Below are 13,900 nucleotides of genomic sequence, written 5' to 3'. Positions count from 1 at the left end.
GGGTCACTTAGAAATGTCCTTGTTTTTGAAAGAAAAGCACGTTTTGTTGATCATTAAAATAACATCAAATTGATCAGCTATACAGTGTATGCATTGTTAATGTTGTAAATGACTATTGTAGCTGGAAACGGCTGATTTTTTATGGAATATCTACATAGGTGTATAGAGGCCCATTATCAGCAAACATCACTCCTGTGTTCCAATGGCATGTTGTGTTAGCTAATCTTAGTTTATAATTTTAAAAGGCTAATTGATCATTAGAAAAGCCTTTTGCAATTACGTTAGCACAGCTGAAAACGTTTCTGATTAAAGAAGAAATAAAACTGGCCTTCTTTAGACTAGTTGAGTATCTGGAGCATCAGCAATTGTGGGTTCGATTACAGGCTAAAAATGGCCAGAAACAAATAACTTTCTTCTGAAACCTGTCAGTCTATTCTTGTTCTGAGAAATGAAGGCTATACCATGCGAGAAATTGCCAAGAAACGGAAGATCTCGTACAATGCTGTGTACTACTCCCTTCACAGAACAGTGCAAACTGGCTCAAACCAGAATAGAAAGAGGGGCGGGAGGCCCCGGTGCACAACTGAGCAAGAGGACAAGTACATTAGAGTGTCTAGTTTGAGAAACAGACGCCTCACAAGTCCTCAACTGGCAGCTTCATTAAATATTACCCGCAAAACACCAGTCTCAACGTCAACAGTGAAGAGGCAACCCCCGGGATGCTGGCCTTCTACAAATGACGATGGACGGTTAGTGCTATCCAGAATCCTTGGGATGTCCCTAAACCCTAACCCCCAGCAGGAGGCTGATGAGGGGAGGGAGGCTCATAATAATAGCCCGGGAACAGAGCGAATGGAATGGTATCATGGAAACATGATGCCAACCCTAACCCTAACCTTAACCCTAACCCATGTGTTTGATGTATTTGATATTATTCCAGCCTTTACCACGAGCCCGTCCTCCCCAATTAAGGTGCCACCAACCGCCTGTGAGTCTCTTAACCCTTGCTTACCCTAACCCTTACCTAACTTTAACCTTAACCCTTACCTTAAACATTTTAAATGTCAACTTCAATGGGGTAATGTCCGAGTTGGGCCGTCCCACGGATCCCCAATATCAAGGATCAATTATGTACAGTCATTTTCAGCTACCTACAGTATATTTTATTTATTTTATTTCACCTTTATTTAACCAGGTAGGCAAGTTGAGAACAAGTTCTCATTTACAATTGCGACCTGGCCAAGATAAAGCAAAGCAGTTCGACACACAACAACACAGAGGGACACATGGAGTAAAACAAACATACAGTCAATAATACATTAGAAAAATAAGTCTATACACAATGTGAGCAAATGAGGTGAGATAAGGGAGGTAAAGGCAAAAAAGGCCATGGTGGCAAAGTAAATACAATATAGCGAGTAAAACACTGGAATGGTAGATTTGTAGTGGAAGAAAGTGCAAAGTAGAAATATAAATAATGGGGTGCAAAAGAGAAAAATAAATAAATACAGTAGGGGAAGAGGTAGTTGTTAGGGCTAAATTATAGATGGGCTATGTACAGGTGCAGTGATCTGTGATCTGCTCTGACAGCTGGTACTTAAAGCTAATGAGGGAGATATGTGTTTCCAGTTTCAGAGATTTTTGTAGTTTGTTCCAGTAATTGGCAGCGGAGTACTGGAAGGAGAGACGGCCAAAGGAAGAATTGGCTTTGGGGGAGACCAGAAAGATATACCTGCTGGAGCGCGTGCTACAGGTGGGTGCTGCTATGGTGACCAGTGAGCTGAGATAAGGGGGGACTTTACCTAGCAGGGTCTTGTGGATGACCTGGAGCCAGTGGGTTTGGCGACGAGTATGAAGCGAGGGCCAGCCAACGAGAGCGTACAGGTCGCAGTGGTGGGTAGTATATGGGGCTTTGGTGACAAAACGGATCGCACTGTGATAGACTGCATCCAGTTTATTGAGTAGGGTATTGGAGGCTATTTTGTAAATGACATCGCTGAAGTCAAGGATTGGTAGGATGGTCAGTTTTACGAGGGTATGTTTGGCAGCATGAGTGAAGGATGCTTTGTTGCGAAATAGGAAGCCAATTCTAGATTTAACTTTGGATTGGAGATGTTTGATGTGAGTCTGGAAGGAGAGCTTACAGTCTAAACAGACACCTAGGTATTTGTAGTTGTCCACATATTCTAAGTAAGAACCGTCCAGAGTAGTGATGCTGGGCGGGCGGGCAGGTGCGGGCAGCGATCGGTTGAAGAGCATGCATTTAGTTTTACTTGTATTTAAGAGCAGTTGGAAGCCACGGAAGGAGAGTTGTATGGCATTGAAGCTCGTCTGGAGGGTTGTTAACACAGTGTCCAAAGAAGGGCCAGAAGTATACAGAATGGTGTCGTTTGCGTAGAGGTGGATCAGAGAATCACCAGCAGCAAGAGCGACATCATTGATGTATACAGAGAAAAGAGTTGGCCCAAGAATTGAACACTGTGGCACCCCTATAGAGACTACCAGAGGCCCGGACAACAGGCCCTCCGATTTGACACATTGAACTCTATCAGAGAAGCAGTTGGTGAACCAGGCGAGGCAATCGTTTGAGAAACCAAGGCTATTGAGTCTGCCGATGAGGATGTGGTGATTGACAGAGTCGAAAGCCTTGGCCAGGTCAAAGAATACGGCAGCACAGTATTGTTTCTTATCGATGGCGGTTACGATATCGTTTAGGACCTTGAGCGTGGCTGAGGTGCACCCATGACCAGCTCTGAAACCAGATTGCATAGCGGAGAAGGTGCGGTATTATTCGAAATGGTCGGTAATTTGTTTGTTGACTTGGCTTTCGAAGACCTTAGAAAGGCAGGGTAGGATAGATATAGGTCTGTAGCAGTTTGGGTCAAGAGTGTCCCCTCCTTTGAAGAGGGGGATGATAGCAGCTGCTTTCCAATCTTTTGGAATCTCAGACGACACGAAAGAGAGGTTGAACAGGCTAGTAATAAGGGTTGCAACAATTTCGGCAGATCATTTTAGAAAGAAGGGGTCCAGATTGTCTAGCCCGGCTGATTTGTAGGGGTCCAGATTTTGCAGCTCTTTCAGAATATCAGCTGACTGGATTTGGGAGAAGGAGAAATTGGGAAGGCTCGGGTGAGTAGCTGTGGGGGGTGCAGTGCTGTTGACCGCGGTAGGGGTAGCCAGGTGGAAAGCATGGCCAGCCGTAGAAAAATGCTTATTGAAATTCTCAATTATAGTGGATTTATCGGAGGTGACAGAGTTTCCTATCCTCAGTGCAGTGGGCAGCAGGGAGGAGGTGTTCTTATTCTCCATGGACTTTTTTTTTTTTTTAACCTGTCTTTAGTTTTCTGCTCATATTGGAATTCCTTGCTATGTGTTGCTCTGGTTGTCTGCGTCTAATAACATCTGTAAATATTTTAAATCGACGCTCAAAAACCTACAGCTTGATATTTATAGTCAGTTTACTCCAATATTTTTCTGTTGTTCAAGGCTCAAACTCCCATGATTCCATTCGGCAAAACCACTCCCACCATTACCAACCGAAATTGCACTCAGGTTTGCGCTTTCCAAATAGCCTATGGTCTTGTTCAACATTGCAGGCGACAGAGAAACCTACATCATAAATAACTATTACTTATTATTCTAGATCAATCAGCCATTCACAATTTAGCCATGATGCATTATGGTTTTGATCCTCTCGAACACTGTAAACGTTTTATTAGTTCCAATAGGCCTCCAGTGTTGTTGGTTGTACAGTCACTGAAGGTGTGTTTGTCTGTTATTGTTGAAAACACTATTTTAGATGCCGCAGGTTTAGCTACTTAGCTAGCTTGCATTGCTAACGTCAGTACCAAAGATACAGGCTAAAGGACTAGGATTCCATAATAATTTGCCTGTACATTCCATAGTAAATGTTATTTTCTGACAGGCCTGCATGTTGTTTGGACTGTTATTTAAGACAAGATGTTATTGTTGCACAGGGACATGTCCCCCCCCCCACATTCTGAAACTGCATTTTTGTCCCCCCCAGTTTAAGCATTGAAATGTGATACAAAACGCGGTACCGGTGTGCTTTAGGACCATGTGAATACCTCCGAGAGGTCGGGTAGACTGTTTGGAGTGATTACTCCTACTGGATTTAGGACCAAGCAGACACCACAGAGCGGGCTGACAGGCTGTGTGAAAGCAAAGCTTCTGGAAGGCTGGCTGGATCAGCATGGGAGAGTTGAGCATGGTTCAGTGTGTACGTGTTGCGCTCTTTCACTGAGTTGTAACAGGCAGCAGAACAGAATCTGGCTACTCTTTAGTTGACTGATGTAGCTGGCAAGGTAATTGCTGTTTAAATTAACAGAAAAAAATTAAACTAGTGTTTATTCGAAGTGCTGAGATAGTATTGTAACTGACATGTAACATTAGCTAATGTTTCATCCCCTCTCGACTGAGGTGAATGAATAAGCTATGCTTGTGAGTAGCTACCACAGCCAGGTCAGCTCTAGCCTCTAGTTATCTGTCAGATAGCGATAATAGCCACCTCATATTGCTATCTAACAGCAGTTGTTTGTATGGAAATGTTTTGTAGCTTTTGTTTTGTCCCGTTTCAGAAGTATATAAACTTGGCAAGCAGTTGATGTACCGTTAGAGAGAGAGCTGGCCAAAAGTTGGCTTACATTAGCTAGTATTTTTGCCTCAATCAAACTAGACCTGAATCAAACGATGAAACCATCAGCCAAATGATTGAAGATTGATATTCTGATGTTTTTTCATTGCAATGTGAGTTGTATTAGTCAGTATGGCAATGTAACTTTATTGATCTGTCAGTTTCCCTAGCTAATTCCCTATTTTTCACACTGACACAGCCAGTAATAACATTTTCTAGCATTGCAGGCTTCACTGTCATAGTGCACAGTAGAGGTCTGAGCGGGACCGATTTCTTCATCCCACTCCCACCCGCACCCGCTTTCTGTTCGACTCCCTCTCCCACACGCTACCGCCCTCCATTTGGCAAATCTGACAATAACTCTATCCTCCTGATTCCTGCTTACAAGCAAAAACTAAAGCAGGAAGTAGCAGTGACTCGCTCAATACGGAAGTGGTCAGATGATGCTGATATTAAGATACAGGACCGTTTTGCTAGCAAAGACTGGAATATGTTCCAGGATTCTTCCTATGGCATTGAGGAGTACACCACATCAGTCACTGGATTCATCAGTAAGTGCATTGATGACTACGTCCCCACAGTAACTGTACGTACATACCCCAACCAGAAGCCATGGATTACAGGCAACATCTGCTTTCAAGGAGCAGGACGCTAACCCGGATGCTTATAAGAAATCGTGATATGCCCTCCGACGAACCATCAAACATGCAAAGCGTCTATACAGACTAAGATTGACTCCTACTACACCGGCTCCGACGCTCGTTGGATGTGGCAGGGCATGCAAACTATTACGGACTACAAAAGGAAGCACAGACGCGAGCTTCCCAGTGACACCAGCCTACCAGATGAGCTAAATGACTTCTAAGCACGCTTCGAGGCAAGCAACACTGAAGCATGCATGAAGCATGCTGTTCCGGACGACTGTGTGATCACACTCTCCGTAGCCGATGTGAGGAAAACCTTTAAACAGGTAAACATTCACAAGGCCGCAGGGTCAGACGGATTACCAGGATGTGTACTCTGAGCATGCTTTGACCAAATGTCAGTGAAGTTTCTTCACTGACATTTTCAACCTCTCCCTGACCGAATATGTAATACCAACATGTTTCAAGCAGAACGCCAGGGTTCCTGTGTCCAAGAACACCAAGGTTACCAAGGTAACCTGCCTAAATGACTACTGACCCATAGCACTCTTTAGCCACGTCTGTAGCCATGAAGTGCTTTGAAAGGCTGATCATGGCTCACAACACCATTATCCCAGAAACCCTAGACCCACTCCAATTTGCCTACCGCCTCAACAGATCCACAGATAACACAATCTCTATTGCACTCCACACTGCCGTTTCCTACCTGGACAAAAGGAACACCTACGTGAAAATGCTATTAATTGACCACAGCTCAGCGTTCAACACCATAGTGCCCTCAAAGCTCATCACTAAGCTAAGGACCCTGGGACTAAATACCTCCCTCTGCAACTGAATCCTGGACTTCCTGATGGGCCGCCCCAGGTGTTAAGGGTAGGTAACAACACATCTGCCACGCTGATCCTCAACACGGGGGCCCCTCAGAGGTAAGTGCTCAGTTCCCTACTGTACTCCCTGTTCACCCATGACTGCATGGCCAAGCACGACTCCAACACCATCATTAAGTTTGCAGATGACACAACAGTGGTAGGCCTGATCACCGATAACGATGAGACAGCCTATCGGGAGCAGGTGAGACAGCCTATAGGGAGAAGGTCAGAGACCTGGCAGTGTTGTACCAGGATAACAACCTCTCCCTCAACGTGAGCAAGACAAAAGAGATGATCGTGGACTACAGGAAAAGGAGGGCCAAGCATGCCCCCATTCTCATCGACCGGGCTGTAGGGGAGCAGGTTGAGAGCTTCAAGTTCCTTGGTGTCACCAACAAACTATCATGGTCCAAAGGGGGAAGTGAAGAGGGCACGACAATGCCTATTCCCTTTCAGGAGACTGAAAAGATTTGGCATGGGTCCTCAGATCCTCCAAAGGTTCTACAGCTGCACCATCGAGAGCATCCTGACTCGTTGCATCACCACCTGGTATGGCAACTTCTCACATCTGACCACAAGGCGCTACAGAGGGTAGTGCGTACGGCCCAGTACATCACTGGGGCCAAGCTTCCTGCCGTCCAGGATCTATACCAGGCCGTGACAGAGGAAGGCCCTAAAAATTGCCAAAGACTTCAGCCACCCTAGTCATAGATAGTTCTCTCTGTTACCACACAGCAAACAGTACTGGAGCGCCAAGTCTAGGTTGAAAAGGCAGCTTCTACCCCCAAGCCATAAGACTGCTGAACAGCTAGTCAACTGGCCACCCAGACTATTTGCATTGACCCCACCACCCCCCCGCCCCTTTTTTACACTGCTGCTACTTGCTGTTTATTATCTATGCATAGTCACTTTTCCACTACCTACATGTACATATTACCTTAATTATTTCGACTAACCTGTACCCCTGCACATTGATATATAAGCTTGTTATTGTTATTTTATTGTTTTACATTTGAAAAAAAATAATTGAAATATATCATTCTTCATCTGGGTTTGGAGTGAGTAGTCGTGCTGCACTTCGCTCCGCAGGTAATATTACATTTCATTACATTACAACGGTTTGATTTGTTTGATCTGAGCAATTTTTTAGCTAGCTACATAGCTGTCTTTGTATCAAAGACAATTGTGTAGTTTAGAGTAATTATCGAGGTTAGCTAGCCAGCTATTTTCGTCCTCCGCGATGCCGTTCTCCAAAACTTAGTCAACACTGCTAGCTAGCCAACTTCTACCGACTAGCAGCACTGTAGAAACTAATACATTACAACGGAACGATTTGATTCGTGTAGTGTTAGCTAGCTACATAGTTGTCTTTGCTGTCCTTGTATCTAAGATAATTGTGTAGTTTAGAGTAATTATCGAGGTTAGCTAGCCAGCTATTTTCGTCCACCGCGACGCGACGCCGTTCTCCAGACTTAGTCTTAACACACCTAGTCAACATCAAACCCACTGCTAGCTAGCCAACCTTTACCGACTAGCAGCACTGTAGAAACCAATACATTACAACGGAACGATTTGATTAGTGTTGTCACGTCCTGGCCAGTATAAGGGTTAATTGTAATTGTAGTTTGGTCAGGACGTGGCAGAGGGTATTTGTTTTATGTGGTTCGGGGTGGTGTTTTGGTAAAAGGGCGTTTGATTTAGTATTTCCGGGTTTTTGGTTTATGGTCTATGTTTATGTATTTCTATGTGGAGTCTAGGGAGTGTGTTTCTATGGTTGATTAATTGGGGTTGGGACTCTCAATTGAAGGCAGGTGTTTTCTCTTTGCCTTTGATTGAGAGTCCCATATATTAGGGTGTGTTTGTGTTTGTCATTTGTGGGAGATTGTTCTTTGTCTAGCATGTATGAGCCTGAGAAGACTGTCAGTATATCGTGAGTACGTTGTTTATTATTTTGTGTTCACTTTTGAGTTAATAAAACTTCAAGATGAACATTCATCATTCTGCTGCATATTGGTCCTCCTTTTCCGACGATGATTTCGCCATATCGTCTGACGACGACGAAATCCCTGACAGAATCTCCCTCCAAACCAGGACCAAGCAGCAGAGGAAGGAGCAGAGGGATTTTGAATTGGACAAACGGGAGAGATGGACAAGGGAGCAAGTTATGGCCGGAGAGGGCCCATGGAGAATGGCTGGTAAGGACCGGGAACGTTTCCGAGGAACACGACTGGCGTTGAAGCACGAGAGGCACCCACAATAAAAAACATTTGGGGGGCACACGGGTAGTTTGGCTAGGCCAAGGAAGAGCCAGAAGCCAGCTACCCGTGGTTATATGGAGGAGCGTATGAGGTGGAGGGCGCCATGTTTCGCTGAAGAGTGCACTATCTCACCCATACTCACGCACAGTCCGGTGCGCGTTATTCCAGCCCCTCGCAGGTGCCGTGCTAGAGTGGGCATCCAGCCTGGTAGGAGGATGCCTGCGCAGCGCATCTGGTCGCTGGTACGCCTCCGAGGACCAGGCTACCCAACTCCCGCTCTACGCACGGCTACCATCAGGCCCCTGCACAGCCCAGTCCGCCCTGTACAAGCACCCCGCTCGTACAGGGCTACTAGTTCCATCCAGCCAGGACGGGTTGTGTAGGAGGTAAGATCAAGACCGCCTGTGCGCCTCCATAGCACGGTGTTTCCAGTTCCTATCTCTCGTGCGGACCCGGAAGTGCGTCAACCCAGTCCGACTTGTCCTGTTCCCGCTCCCCACACCAGCCTGGAGGTACGTGTTTCCAGTCTGGTACGTCCAGTACCAGCACCACGCACCAGGCTTCAAGTGCATCATCCCAGTCCGACGTCGCCAGGGCTGCCCGTCAGTCAAGAGTCGCCAGAGCTGCCCGTCAGTCAAGAGTCGCCAGAGCCGCCCGTCAGTCAGGAGTCGCCAGAGCCGCCCGTCAGTCAGGAGTCGCCAGAGCCGCCCGTCAGTCAGGAGTCGCCAGAGCCGCCCGTCAGTCAGGAGTCGCCAGAGCCGCCCGTCAGTCAGGAGCCGCCAGAGCCGCCCACTAGTCAGGAGCTGCCAGAGTGGCCAGACTGCCCGGAGATGCCAGAGTGGCCAGACTGCCCGGAGATGCCAGAGTGGCCAGACTGCCCGGAGATGCCAGAGTGGCCAGACTGCCCGGAGATGCCAGAGTGGCCAGACTGCCCGGCGATGCCAGAGTGGCCAGACTTCCCGGCGTTGCCAGAGTGGCCAGACTGCCCAGAGCTGCCAGACTGCCAGGATCAGCCAGAGTGGCCCATCGGCCTAGAGTCTGCCGATTACGAAGAACCAAGGGAGTCGAGCAGCAACCCTGAACTGAGTAAGCCTGACAATCCAGAACTTAAAATGATTAACTGTTCAATTAATGAGTCTGTATACAGGGTGGAGAGGAGGAGGTCTGCCCAGGATCCAGAGCAAGGGGAGTCTGCCTACGGTCTGAGGCTGATCGGGGTCGGCACTCTGGAGGACAATAGGCCGGAGCCTGAACCACCACCTGCATAGGTGGGTTGGGGAGGGGGGGTGTAGCACAAGTGCCGTCGGTGACGGCAGCCACCCTCCCTTCCCTCCCTTTACTTTAGGGGGATTTTTGTTGTTGTTTGGGATTTTTGTTTTTCTTGAGGTGCTTCCGGGGTTAGCACCTTTAAGGGGGGGGGGGGGGGGGGGTACTGTCACGTCCTGGCCAGTATAAGGGTTAATTGTCATTGTAGTTTGGTCAGGACGTGGCAGAGGGTATTTGTTTTATGTGGTTCGGTGTGGTGTTTTGGTAAAAGGGCGTTTGATTTAGTATTTCCAGGTTTTTGGTTTATGGTCTATGTTTATGTATTTCTATGTGGAGTCTAGTGAGTGTGTTTCTATGGTTGATTAATTGGGGTTGGGACTCTCAATTGAAGGCAGGTGTTTTCTCTTTGCCTTTGATTGAGAGTCCCATATATTAGGGTGTGTTTGTGTTTGTCATTTGTGGGAGATTGTTCTTTGTCTAGCATGTATGAGCCTGAAAAGACTGTCAGTGTATCGTGAGTTTGTTTTGTTGTTTTTGGTATTCATTTTGAGTTAATAAATGAACAAACACAGTCCTGCTGCATTTTGGTCCTCCTTTTCCGACGATGATTTCGCCATATCGTCTGACGACGTCGAAATCCCTGACAACTGTAGTGTTAGCTAGCTACATAGTTGTCTTTGTCATAGTTTGATAATTGTGTAGTTTAGAGTAATTATCGAGGTTAGCTAGCCAGCTATTTTCGTCCCCCGCGACACCATTTTCCAAACCTAGCCAACTATTACCGACGAGCAGCATTGTAGAAACTAAATATATTACAAAGGAATGTCTTGATTAGTGTTATGTTAGCTAGCTACACAGTTGCCTTTGTACCATGATAAAGGTGTAGTACTGAAATTATCGAGGTTACCTAGCCAGCTACACTTTCAAACAAAGTCAACAACGCTGCCACTGCTAGCTAGCCTACTTCACCAGCCAGCAGTACTGTATCATTTTAGTCATTTTAGTCAATAAGATTTTTGCAACGTAAGCTTAACGTTCTGAACATTCGAGACGTGTAGTCCACTTGTCATTCCAATCTCCTTTGCATTAGCGTAGCCTCTTCTGTAGCCTGTCAACTATGTGTCTGTCTATCCCTGTTCTCTCCCCTCTGCACAGGCCATACAAACGCTTCACACCGCGTGGCCGCTGCCACTCTAACCTGGTGGTCCCAGCGCGCACGACCCACGTGGAGTTCCAGGTCTCCGGCAGCCTCTGGAACTGCCGGTCTGCGGCCAACAAGGCAGAGTTCATCTCAGCCTATGCTACCCTCCAGTCCCTCGACTTCTTGGCGCTGACGGAAACATGGATTACCACAGATAACACTGCTACTCCTACTGCTCTCTCCTCGTCTGCCCACGTGTTCTCGCATACCCCGAGAGCATCTGGCCAGCGGGGTGGTGGCACTGGAATCCTCATTTCTCCCAAGTGCACATTCTCTCTTTCTCCCCTGACCCATCTGTCTATCGCCTCCTTTGAATTCCATGCTGTCACAGTTACCAGCCCTTTCAAGCTTAACATCCTTGATAAGTTCCTTTCCTGAGGATGGCTCACCTCTCACAGTTCTGGGTGACTTTAACCTCCCCACGTCTACCTTTGACTCATTCCTCTCTGCCTCCTTCTTTCCACTCCTCTCCTCTTTTGACCTCACCCTCTCACCTTCCCCCCCCCTACTCACAAGGCAGGCAATACGCTTGACCTCATCTTTACTAGATGCTGTTCTTCTACTAATCTCATTGCAACTCCCCTCCAAGTCTCTGACCACTACCTTGTGTCCTTTTCCCTCTCGCTCTCTTCCAACACTTCTCACTCTGCCCCTACTCGGATGGTATTGCGACGTCGCAACCTTCGCTCTCTCTCTCCCGCTACTCTTTCCTCTTCCATCCTATCATCTTCCCTCTGCTCAAACCTTCTCCAACCTATCTCCTGATTCTGCCTCCTCAACCCTCCTCTCCTCCCTTTCTGCATCCTTTGACTCTCTATGTCCCCTATCCTCCAGGCCGGCTCAGTCCTCCCCTCCTGCTCCGTGGCTCGACGACTCATTGCGAGCTCACAGAACAGGGCTCCGGGCAGCCGAGCGGAAAATGGAGGAAAACTCGCCTCCCTGCGGACCTGGCATCCTTTCACTCCCTCCTCTCTACATTTTCCTCTTCTGTTTCTGCTGCTAAAGCCACTTTCTACCACTCTAAATTCCAAGCATCTGCCTCTAACCCTAGGAAGCTCTTTGCCACCTTCTCCTCCCTCCTGAATCTTCCACCCCCCCCTCCTCCCTCTCTGCGAATGACTTCGTCAACCATTTTGAAAAGAAGGTCGACGACATCCGATCCTCGTTTGTTAAGTCAAACGACACCGCTGGTCCTGCTCACACTGCCCTACCCTGTGCTTTGACCTCTTTCTCCCCTCTCTCTCCAGATGAAATCTCGCGTCTTGTGACGGCCGGCCGCCCAACAACCTGCCCGCTTGACCCTATCCCCTCCTCTCTTCTCCAGACCATTTCCGGAGACCTTCTCCCTTACCTCACCTCGCTCATCAACTCATCCTTGACCGCTGGCTACGTGCCTTCCGTCTTCAAGAGAGCGAGAGTTGCACCCCTTCTGAAAAAACCTACACTCGATCCCTCCGATGTCAACAACTACAGACCAGTATCCCTTCTTTCTTTTCTCTCCAAAACTCTTGAGCGTGCCGTCCTTGGCCAGCTCTCTTGCTATCTCTCTCAGAATGACCTTGATCCAAATCAGTCAGGTTTCAAGACTGGTCATTCAACTGAGACTGCTCTTCTCTGTGTCACGGAGGCTCTCCGCACTGCTAAAGCTAACTCTCTCTCCTCTGCTCTCATCTGTCTAGACCTATCTGCTGCCTTTGATACTGTGAACCACCAGATCCTCCTCTCCACCCTCTCCGAGTTGGCCATCTCCGGCGTGGCCCACGCTTGGATTGCGTCCTACCTGACAGGTCGCTCCTACCAGGTGGCGTGGCGAGAATCTGTCTCCGCACCACGTGCTCTCACCACTGGTGTCCCCCAGGGCTCTGTTCTAGGCCCTCTCCTATTCTCGCTATACACCAAGTCACTTGGCTCTGTCATATCCTCACATGGTCTCTCCTATCATTGCTATGCAGACGACACACAATGAATCTTCTCCTTTCCCCCTTCTGATAACCAGGTGGTGAATCGCATCTCTGCATGTCTGGCAGACATATCAGTGTGGATGACGGATCACAACCTCAAGCTGAACCTCGGCAAGACGGAGCTGCTTTTCCTCCCTGGGAAGGACTGCCCGTTCCATGATCTCGCCATCACGGTTGACAACTCCATTGTGTCCTCCTCCCAGAGTGCTAAGAACCTTGGCGCGACCCTGGACAACACCCTGTCGTTCTCCACTAACATCAAGGCGGTGACCCGATCCTGTAGGTTCATGCTCTACAACATTCGCAGAGTACGACCCTGCCTCACACAGGAAGCGGCGCAGTTCCTAATCCAGGCACTTGTCATCTCCCGTCTGGATTACTGCAACTCGATGTTGGCTTGCTCCCTGCCTGTGCCATTAAACCCCTACAACTCATCCAGAACGCCGCAGCCCGTCTGGTGTTCAACCTTCCCAAGTTCTCTCACGTCACCCCGCTCCTCCGCTCTCTCCACTGGCTTCCAGTTGAAGCTCGCATTCACTACAAGACCATGGTGCTTGCCTACGGAGCCGTGAGGGGAACGGCACCTCCGTACCTTCAGGCTCTGATCAGTTCCTACACCCAAATGAGGGCACTGCGCTCATCCACCTCTGGCCTGCTGGCCCCCCTACCTCTGAGGAAGCACAGTTCCCGCTCAGCCCAGTCAAAACTGTTCGCCGCTCTGGCACCCCTATGGTGGAACAAGCTCCCTCACGACGCCAGGACAGTGGAGTCAATCACCACCTTCCGGAGACACCTGAAACCTCACCTCTTTAAGGAATACCTAGGATAGGATAAAGTAATCCTTCTAACCCCCCCCCACCCCCCTAAAAGATTTAGATGCACTATTGTAAAGTGGTTGTTCCACTGGATATCATAAGGTGAATGCACCAATTTGTAAGTCGCTCTGGATAAGAGCATCTGCTAAATGACTTAAATGTAAATGTAAATATTCCTATTTTTCATTCAACTGCATTGTTGGTTAAGGGCTTGTAAGTAAGCACTTCAAGG

This window comes from Salmo salar, chromosome 04 (genome assembly GCF_965601325.2).
Source record: "Salmo salar chromosome 04, fSalSal1, whole genome shotgun sequence".
Taxonomy (NCBI): Eukaryota; Metazoa; Chordata; class Actinopteri; order Salmoniformes; family Salmonidae; genus Salmo; species Salmo salar.
Note: the sequence above shows the minus strand (reverse complement) of the source record.